This window comes from Magnolia sinica, chromosome 16 (assembly GCF_029962835.1).
Source record: "Magnolia sinica isolate HGM2019 chromosome 16, MsV1, whole genome shotgun sequence".
In the NCBI taxonomy this organism is placed as follows: domain Eukaryota; kingdom Viridiplantae; phylum Streptophyta; class Magnoliopsida; order Magnoliales; family Magnoliaceae; genus Magnolia; species Magnolia sinica.
The window spans coordinates 7,224,786-7,234,380 of NC_080588.1; the positions used below are offsets into that span (position 1 = coordinate 7,224,786).

General features: G+C 40.6%; 1 protein-coding gene across 3 annotated transcripts in view; it reads right to left on the reverse strand.

The window, feature by feature from the left end:
* Positions 1-2,016, reverse strand: part of LOC131229127 (two-pore potassium channel 1-like) — a 37,349-nt gene extending 35,333 nt beyond the window's left edge. Inside the window, exons 1-3 of one of the 3 annotated variants that reach the window (XM_058225003.1) lie at positions 1,935-2,016; positions 1,200-1,328; positions 236-381 (exon numbers count right to left, since the gene is read on the reverse strand). The gene's annotated coding sequence lies outside the window, so the exon portion shown is untranslated. Of the gene's footprint in view, positions 1-235; positions 382-1,199; positions 1,329-1,609; positions 1,738-1,934 lie in introns of those variants that run through there. The other 2 variants (XM_058225000.1, XM_058225001.1) reach the window with 2 other exon arrangements.
* Between the last annotated feature and the right edge of the window lie 7,579 nt (positions 2,017-9,595).

Genomic DNA, 9,595 nt, shown 5'->3' on the forward strand with positions numbered 1-9,595 from the left:
GCTAACTCGACTCATGTACAGCTTTACTCATTCTAATGTAAAAGCTGAAAACCGTGGCCTTGCTCATACTACATGTCTACATCAAAAGTTATCTAGCTATGTTGGCTCCTTCAAGATATGGGCCGTCACTTGATACTATCTGAATTCTTTGTGACAACAAAAGTGAAATGCCATACACCTGTAAGGCTGTAATGATGTGTTATGAGTGGACAAAGCACATTGAAATTGATATTACTTTGTTTGACATGGCTTTCTTCAATGAACCACCGTTCTCTCCTACATTTCCTCCAAGCATCAACTGGTGGATTCATAAAAATACACACAATGGTTTCATCATCTTTTCTCTAAATTCCAGACGCTCTTTTCAAGCATCCCTGTAGGCTGTAGTCTATATCCATAGTTTGTATATATGCATAGTTTGTATATATGGTTAGTATGAGCTGTCTATATGTGTGAGATTCATGTATTTCTGTATAGCTTAACCCATATATACTTTGAACATATACGAAATACAAACTACCTTTGGAATTATATCATGCCCATCTAGTGGGCCCTACTATGGTTGGTAAATGTTCCAAGATACACATAGATGATAGATCAAATGATCTTAGCCATCCAAATAGTGGCATTCAAAGCAAAGTCAGTACAAGAAAAATTATTTCAAAATGGTCAATTAAGTGCCTGAGACTGAAGAGAAGTGGCAGCTAGGACCGTCTAGGAGTGATTTTTGAAACATAGGCCATCCATGATGAGGCCCACTAATGGATGGAATCAAATGAGACATCACCCAGCCACATGTTCTGCATTATAGAAAAGGGAAGAAAAAGTAAATGATTGCATAGGAATCCATGTCGAATAATTCCATCAGATACCCAAATTTGGATTATAGAATATGCAAATCCAAATGAATCCAAGCACCAAGCACCCAACTCACCAAACATGAAATGGGGTCCACAAAAGGAACAATAATCAGTCAAACAAGGAAAAACATTAATGATCTAAAAGATGATAAACTGAACTTTTTTCACATGAAAGAAAAGGGAGTGCACAATCAACCACGCGCTCGCATGTGTGAGCATCTCTAACCATCCACTTTGGGGGGTTTTCAATCCCATCAAATCGGTTCATCACATAGATCATGACTGTGTAGATCCCTTGACTACAAAATCAAGTTGATCAAAAAATCTTGTGGGCCATACCTGTAAATTGAGTGCAGAAACTTGCTGATTCCTCTTTAACTATCCATTCTTTTGTTAACGCACGGCCCACCTGATGATCAGATAATCCTGATTTTGAGAAAAACCATCCATCCACTCAGTTGGGCTCACCTGATTTCACATGCATTAAACATCAGACTAATGAAATGGGTGCTGAAAATTGGATGAAAATAAAAATAAAAAATAAAAAAGAAAGAAAAAAAAAAACCGAATTATCTGAATTCAAACATAAAAAACATCCAATTACTAGAAATTGAAAAGGGTCCCAATAAAAGTTCAAGAAAAAGCTAAAAACAACAACAATTCCACAGTATTGAGAAAGATGGAATCCCAGCATTTAAAAAGGCAAAAAAATAAAATAAAATTTGGGCTTTTAAAAATTACAAAATTACCAATTATTGGCAAAAGCATATAAATACTTCAGTGTCACATGATGCACTTGATTCAACTTTCTACCATCAAAGATCTGAAGTGGGTCCCACCAAAAAACGGAAAGAGAACAAAAAAAATTAAAATTAAATTAAATTAAATTAAATAAAAACCCCAAATGAATCAATTCGACGAGGAGAATCAGGAAAGATGCACTTGATAACAATTTTCTAGCATCCAACTTCCAAGATATGAAGTGGGGCCAACCAAAAAACAGAAAACAAAACAAAAAACCAAATGAATGAATTAAATGAGTAGAAAGAGGAAAGGATTTCCAAATCCAGATACCAATCTATCAGATGGATATGGTTGCCAAGATGACAGAGGGAGGGAGAGACAGCTAACCTTCATAAGAGAGAGAGAGAGAGAGAGAGAGAGAGTGAGTGATTTGAAGAGTCCGGTCAGCTCTTGGAAGAGGCATTTCAAGGGGCATTTTTGAAATTTTGTATTCCAAACATTAATTTCCCGCCAAGGTATCACTTTCTACGAAATCCGATCCGTGCAAAAGGTGGCCGGCATCATAAAGATCATCTGGACCGAAAACCAGTATGACTCATTTATTCATAGATCTACACTGTTGTAATCAATTGAAATCCGAAGGTCTGGATCAGTGTATGTAAATGCCCTACCTTATGACTGAATTACTCTAATTTTTCCTACAAGTGATCTCCATGGCATGACCCACATTTTCAACGGATCTGATGCTCCACTAAAGCGTCTCGTCAGCGGAAAATAGGAACGCTGCACGTATGTGAATTTTTCGCAGCGGACTCTCTGGAAAGCCGCGGAAGCTCAAACTGACGCTGACGGGAATCCTCTGCAAAACGTGTTGTAGGAACAGGGTAAAACACCCAAGTTCCGTGGGCCCACCTTGTTATACATATGAAATCCACACCGTCCATCAGGCGAACCCTATGGTTCTAGTTTTGTAGGAAAAAAATTAGACGGATCCATAATTCAGGTGGGCCACGCAGCAGGGAGCTATGGGGAGTACACGCCAGCCTTAGGTTTTTTAGTGGGACCAACGATGGAGTTTGTGTTCCATCCAACCCTTAATCAAGCGTACATCACCACTATTTACACAGCCTGATCCAAAAATCAGACCGGCCACACCGCTTGAGTTTAGAGGTTTTATAGGGGGATTTTACATTGCTCCCTGTTTCGTTGTGGCCCAGAGATTTGGATCAGACTAATTCTTGGGAATTAGGGTGAACATGATAAGACTCCACTAACCAACGGAGTGGATGAAACACGCATACTACAATGTGCCCCGCAGAGCGTGGGTGTTTTACCACTGTTTCCTGTGGTCCACCAAAAATTTGAAACTGCTTCGTTTTGGGGCTCATGCCCTAAAATGAGCGGAAAATAGAGAAATTAACGACTGTGGACCCCACCTTTTATCCAGCGGTTTTTCTGAAGCAATACAAACTTAGAATACGCAGTTGGACCTCCTCGTACGGAGTTGGAATATCGGGATGAAAATACCCCTCCTCCTGACGGAAACGGCTCTTCCTCTCCATTACCTCTCCATTACCTCTCTTTGCTTTTCCTCTCCCTTTCTGCTGCCACTTTCACTGCCGTTGCTTTCACCCCCATTTCCCCGCTGCATTTCCCGTAGAAAGACCCAAAAAAAACACCCTTTTTATCGGCCCTTTCAGCGTTTCATCTTTTCTTCTCGAAATGGTGGGTCCAGCGAAGAAAGCACACAAGACAGGTATATATATATATTATTTAATTATTATTACACACGGACAGACACACCGCACACACTCACGCTGCACACACACCGCGCACACTCACGCTGGTGGAATTTCACCACCTATGGCACTCGAACTCTTGACCAGGAGTTGAAACTAATGAGAGGTTACCACCCGAGCAAGAGTAAGGACCCCACCTTTTATATTTTAAACTCAGTTGGGCCCACATTGAATTTACTATTCATGATGTCCATCCGTTTTTCCATCTATTTTAAGGGGTTGAGCCCCATATTAAAGCAGATCAAAAGATCAAATGCATCATACCGTGGGAAACAGTGGGCATAGTGATTTCTACCCCCAAAACCATAGCCGGCCCAACGGTGATGTTTGTTTGTTATCAAACCTATTCACAAGATCATACATATATGGATTAATAGAAAACACAATTGTAAGCTTGAACCAAAACTTCTATGGCCCCTAAGCAATGATCAACATTAGAAGTTCAACTCAAAATTTCATATGGTGTGGTCCATTTGAACATTGGATATGTTTAGATTTTTCGGCCCAAGCTACGAAATTATTTGTTAAGTTTGCCCCGCTGATCTCCTATTCTCCCCCGCTGATCTCCTAGTCTCCCCCGCTGATCTTCTAGTTTGCCCCGTTCGATTTAATGTTTGTCCCGCTGAATGTCTAGGTGTCCTCCCTCAATGTCTAGGTTCCCTTCCACATATGGGGGTGTATACATATTGTGATGAAAACGGATGGACATTACATATTCCAATGAACATGATGTATTACAAATAAAACACCATCATAGGGCGTAGCAAGCGTGTTCGGATTGCGTACTGAGTTAGTAGTACGTTCCCATTGTACTATGTAATATCAGTTGAGCCCACAATGAATGTATGTAATATATCCACACAGTCCATCCGATTTGTCACTTATCTTGAGGGGTCTAGCCCCCAAATTGAAGCATATCAAAAGTTCAAGTGGATCATACCGTGGGAAACAGTGGGCATAGTGATTTCTACCACAAGATCATACATATATGGATTAACAGAAAACACAATTGTAAGCTGGAACCAAAACTTCTATGGCCCCTAAGCAATGATCAACATTAGAAGTTCAACTCAAAATTTCATATGGTGTGGTCCATTTGAACATTGGATATGTTTAGATTTTTCGTCCCAAGCTACGAAATTATTTGTTAAGTTTGCCCCGCTGATCTTGTAGTCTCCCCCGCTGATCTCCTAGTCTCCCCCGCTGATCTTCTAGTTTGCCCCGCTGATCTTCTAGTTTGCCCCGTTCGATTTAATGTTTGTCCCGCTGAATGTCTAGGTGTCCTCCCTCATTGTCTAGGTTCCCTTCCACATATGGGGGTGTATACATATTGTGATGAAAACGGATGGACATTACATATTCCGATGAACATGATGTATTACAAATAAAATACCATCATAGGGCGTAGCAAGCGTGTTCGGATTGCGTACTGAGTTAGTAGTACGTTCCCATTGTACTATGTAATATCAGTTGGGCCCACAATGAATGTATGTAATATATCCACACAGTCCATCCGATTTGTCACTTATCTTGAGGGGTCTAGCCCCTAAATTGAAGCATATCAAAAGTTCAAGTGGATCATACCGTGGGAAACAGTGGGCATAGTGATTTCTACCACAAGATCATACATATATGGATTAACAGAAAACACAATTGTAAGCTGGAACCAAAACTTCTATGGCCCCTAAGCAATGATCAACATTAGAAGTTCAACTCAAAATTTCATATGGTGTGGTCCATTTGAACATTGGATATGTTTAGATTTTTCGTCCCAAGCTACGAAATTATTTGTTAAGTTTGCCCCGCTGATCTTGTAGTCTCCCCCGCTGATCTCCTAGTCTCCCCCGCTGATCTTCTAGTCTCCCCCGCTGATCTTCCAGTTTGCCCCATTCGATTTCATGTTTGTCCCGCTGAATGTCTAGGTGTCCTCCCTCAATGTCTAGGTTCCCTTCTTATAGTCTCCCGCTGATCTTCCAGTTTGCCCCATTCGATTTCATGTTTGTCCTGCTGAATGTCTAGGTGTCCTCCCTCAATGTCTAGGTTCCCTTCCACATATGGGGGTGTATACATATTGCGATGAAAACGGATGGACATCACATATTCCGATGAACATGATGTATTACAAATAAAACACCATCATAGGGCGTAGCAAGCGTGTTCGGATTGCGTACTGAGTTAGTAGTACGTTCCCATTGTACTATGTAATATCAGTTGGGCCCACAATGAATGTATGTAATATATCCACACAGTCCATCCGATTTGTCACTTATCTTGAGGGGTCTAGCCCCCAAATTGAAGCATATCAAAAGTTCAAGTGGATCATACCGTGGGAAACAGTGGGCATAGTGATTTCTACCACAAGATCATACATATATGGATTAACAAAAAACACAATTGTAAGCTGGAACCAAAACTTCTATGGCCCCTAAGCAATGATCAACATTAGAAGTTCAACTCAAAATTTCATATGGTGTGGTCCATTTGAACATTGGATATGTTTAGATTTTTCGGCACAAGCTACGAAATTATTTGTTAAGTTTGTCCATTTGAACATTGGATATGTTTAGATTTTTCGTCCCAAGCTACGAAATTATTTGTTAAGTTTGCCCCGCTGATCTTGTAGTCTCCCCCGCTGATCTTCTAGTCTCCCCCGCTGATCTTCCAGTTTGCCCCGTTCGATTTCATGTTTGTCCCGCTGAATGTCTAGGTGTCCTCCCTCAATGTCTAGGTTCCCTTCCACATATGGGGGTGTATACATATTGCGATGAAAACGGATGGACATCACATATTCCGATGAACATGATGTATTACAAATAAAACACCATCATAGGGCGTAGCAAGCGTGTTCGGATTGCGTACTGAGTTAGTAGTACGTTCCCATTGTACTATGTAATATCAGTTGGGCCCACAATGAATGTATGTAATATATCCACACAGTCCATCCGATTTGTCACTTATCTTGAGGGGTCTAGCCCCCAAATTGAAGCATATCAAAAGTTCAAGTGGATCATACCGTGGGAAACAGTGGGCATAGTGATTTCTACCACAAGATCATACATATATGGATTAACAGAAAACACAATTGTAAGCTGGAACCAAAACTTCTATGGCCCCTAAGCAATGATCAACATTAGAAGTTCAACTCAAAATTTCATATGGTGTGGTCCATTTGAACATTGGATATGTTTAGATTTTTCGTCCCAAGCTACGAAATTATTTGTTAAGTTTGCCCCGCTGATCTTGTAGTCTCCCCCGCTGATCTTCTAGTCTCCCCCGCTGATCTTCTAGTCTCCCCCGCTGATCTTCTAGTTTGCCCCGCTGATCTTCTAGTCTCCCCCGCTGATCTTCTAGTTTGCCCCGCTGATCTTCTAGTTTGCCCCGCTGATCTTCTAGTTTGCCCCGCTGATCTTCTAGTTTGCCCCGCTGATCTTCTAGTCTCCCCCGCTGATCTTCTAGTTTGCCCCGCTGATCTTCTAGTCTCCCCCGCTGATCTTCCAGTTTGCCCCGTTCGATTTCATGTTTGTCCCGCTGAATGTCTAGGTGTCCTCCCTCAATGTCTAGGTTCCCTTCCACATATGGGGCTTTGGTGTATACATATTGCGATGAAAACGGATGGGAATTACATAATCCGATGAACATGATGTATTACAAATAAAACACTATCATGGGGCGTTGCAAGCGTAATCTGATGACAACTCTCTTCAAGAAGAAAACATGACCAATGAACCAACTATAAAAGTAGTTGCAAATAACATCTTGTTGTTGATTCCTTGCTCATTTTCTATTTATATTTCATATGAAACTTGTTCAAATTAATGAAATGCTACATTGTTTTCAGAAATGATTCCAAGTTTGTACACTATGTTTATCTTGTGAATTGTCTGTTTGATATGTTTTTCAATTCATTTCTGTAGGTGATGAATCTTCTGCCGTAATCTCCAACCCAACATCCAGGTGTACACTGACATGGTGGTTTGAGAAGGTGAAGGATGGAGTGGAAAAACACAATAGTCGCCTAAATCTGTTTAGGCAATCCCCCTTCTCGTTTCTATTGCATGTTACTTCCTTTAGATTTATAGGGGCTATATTTCACGTTCTTTTATTAAGATACAAAGGTGATTCAGTATTTGAGATCAGGGGGAGGCGATTGCAGTTTTCGGAGATGGACTTCGCCCTCATTACTGGTCTTAGGATTGGAGATCTTACTGTACCAAAGAATCGTCGCACTACGAGTACACTAAGAGATAAATACTTCAAAGAATATCCAATCTTAAAGAAGCACCTAATGGATGTGTTTGAGAGATTAGTTGACACCAATAAACATGAGGACGTCGTGAAGGTTGCCCTACTTTTAGTTGTAGAGTGCTTTCTTAGGGGAACCGAACCGAAAACCATGTGCAACTTGGATTATATTCACCTGGTGGACTCGTTAGATGATTTCTATATGTATCCCTGGGGTAGTCTGGGATACTATACAATGTTGCAAGGAATCGAATCTGCTGTTGCCGCATCAATGTCCCGTCGGTACACTGTATGTGGTTGCGTCCTTCCCGTACAAGTAAGACCACCTTTTCTTTCCTATGTTTTCCCTCTATATTCAATTATGAATTTTTAACCATATACAATTTCATTCTAACAGGTATGGGCAGTAGAGACATATCCGGCCCTACAAGAGTGTATTATTTCGTATGTTCCCCATCAAATTCCGCGCTTCATTCAATACCGAGGCTGGAAATGTTGGAGGTACAACAGAATAAATGCTATTTTCGAGAGTAAAGCTGTAAGTTTATATATCAGCAGTATTTACTTTGCTTAAGTTGACGTATACGCTTAATTATTTACCATTACTTATTTACCATTACTCTTTGTTCTTTTCCAGACATTAGTAGCTACGAAATTAGAACCTACTCTACGAGAATGGGAAACGGATGCCGTTCGCTCGGTGCGTGACAATTTTCAGGTGAGATGTCATGAAAAATGAACTATAAATTTCTGTCATTATAAAGTTATCATTACTCTTACATATCCATCTATACATCTTGTAGCTTACCGAGACCCAGGAAGATAATGATGATGAGGGTAATGAGACTGATCAAGAGGAGGATGAGTCAGATGATAACGATGAGAAAGGCGTGGAGGGAGAGGGACCGGAGGGGGGTATTATGAAGAATGTTGCTTTTATTAAGGAATTTCAAATTGAGAGGGAAGAGTTGAAGAAGGAGAGAGAGGAATTAAAGAAGGAGAGGGAAGAATTGAGAAAAGAGAGGGAAGAGATGAGAAGGAAAGAAGCAATGTTTGCCGCGAGGGAGAGGTTGCTGAATGAGAAAGAACAATTGAAGAGGGAGAAGGATTTGTTTTTTGAGGACAAGGAAAAGTTAGTGAATGAGAGGGAGGAGTTTATTAAGGAAAAGGAATGTAGTCGTACACGGAGGGGATGTTTTGTGATGGAGGAGGGTGAGGAGTTGAGGAAGAAAGGGGAAGTAAATGATATGGAAGATAAAGAGCATGGACATGGGGACCTAGATGTGCAGTCATATAGTAATGTGAAAGGTAATGTATTGAATGCATCCACTTCTCATCCTGTTTATGAAAGGAGAACCAAAAGGATACCGAAGCCGTCATATTATAAAATTTCTCCATACTTGTCCCTATCTGCATTCGATACAACCCCTGCGGCGGTTCCTGAACCAGAGCATGTAACAGCTTTTGCAACTTCTCCGATACCATTTCCTCTACAGATGGATCCTTTCAGGATACTATCCGCACATGAGGTTAAAGAGGTAGAGGACTGGTATGAAGCAAACAAAGCCATGGCAGCGGAAAAATGGTTCGGTACGATATGGCTGAAGGATGCGTGGGTTGATAGCGAGGTAAGTATTATTAATTTATTCTCGATATGCATTGATTGACATATAATTATGTGTTATATTAATCTATGACTAAATCGTACTATTCTATTGATTAGGCTATCGACACATACATCGAGTTCCTTGAGAAAAGGCATAACGACCTTACAATAGCATATCCTCAAGATTGCAAATTCTGTCCTACGTATTTTACGGTAACTGTTTATTGCGCTAATCCATAATCTGTTTGAAAATTTGATTTTCTTACATGACGTGAACTTTCATCATGTTTGTAACAGCAAAGCCTTGAGGGGTGTTTGCCTATTTTGACTGCATACCAGGCCTC